Here is a 1,122-nt window from a genome sequence, read left to right as displayed (position 1 = left end):
GGCTTTTATCTTTTTGCTTATGTGGTGCTGAGGAATCGAACCCAGGGCCTCATGCATGCAAGGCAAGCGCTCTACCACTGAGTCACCTTCCCAGCCCTTGTTGTGGTTCTTGTACTGGGACTTGAACTCAGGACCTGGGTGCTATCCCTGAGCTTTTTCACACAAGACTGATGCTCTACCACTTGAGCCAAACCTCTACTTCTAGCATTTGCTAGTTAGAGCTACAGACTTCCCTGCCTGAGCTGGCTTTGAACCCTGAGCCTCAGATCTCAGCCTCTTGAGTAGCTATAGCAAGCATTACAGGCTTGAGCCAGTGGTGAACCAGCAGCAGTGATCTTTCTAGAACACAAATCTGACCCTTTTAAGCTCAGGGATCATCCTGTCTGTCCTCAGGAGTCCCCTTAATGCTGAGTCTCTCCTCCCCTCTGACCACTTCTGAATTGTCTCTGCCCCAGCGCCCAGCTTCATATTCCTCCACGCCACTCACTGTCTCCCTCCCCATCTCTCTCCCAATGCCAGCTCTATCCTACCCCTCTCTCAATCACCCTGCCAGCGACACCTTTACACGACTCCATTCATGATCACCTCCTCCAGGAAGCCCTCCGTCCCTAGCTTCCAGGCATGGCTAGGGGCCCTCAGTGCCACCCTGTGAAAATGAACGGTCACTCTGTTTGTGTATGTGCAGGGGAGAGATGAGACGGAGGAGCAGCAGAAGCTCCCCAGAGCTCTGGTTTCTGTGATTCTGGTGCCTGTCATCAGCCTGTGTCCCCTTCCTTCCCCTCCTCAGACTCTCTCAGGGTAGGCAGGCCGTGGAGGAGATGACCTGAGCTGGAATTAGTGGAGCAAACTCCAGACCCCGGCTGTGTGGCCCTCCTCCCAGGTGCCTCAGTTTCCTCATCTGAAAAATGACATCAGCTGGTCCCAGGCCGCCGTGGGAGGGGAGGGACAGCGCCATCCGTCTTCTGGGGCAGCAGACGCCCATTGTCTGGCGGGCTTCCTGGTTCTCGTCCTCTGTGTCATTTTGTAAACTTCCAGTGCTTTGGCCCTGGCTTTCTCTGGCGTCCCAGCCCCACTGTGGGTGTGCTCCCAGGGGTCAGAGCACTTTCTGGAGAAGTCTGGGGG

This window comes from Dipodomys spectabilis, unplaced genomic scaffold (genome assembly GCF_019054845.1).
Source record: "Dipodomys spectabilis isolate Male_0828 unplaced genomic scaffold, ASM1905484v1 ptg000163l, whole genome shotgun sequence".
Taxonomy (NCBI): domain Eukaryota; kingdom Metazoa; phylum Chordata; class Mammalia; order Rodentia; family Heteromyidae; genus Dipodomys; species Dipodomys spectabilis.
This window is presented reverse-complemented; position numbering follows the sequence as displayed.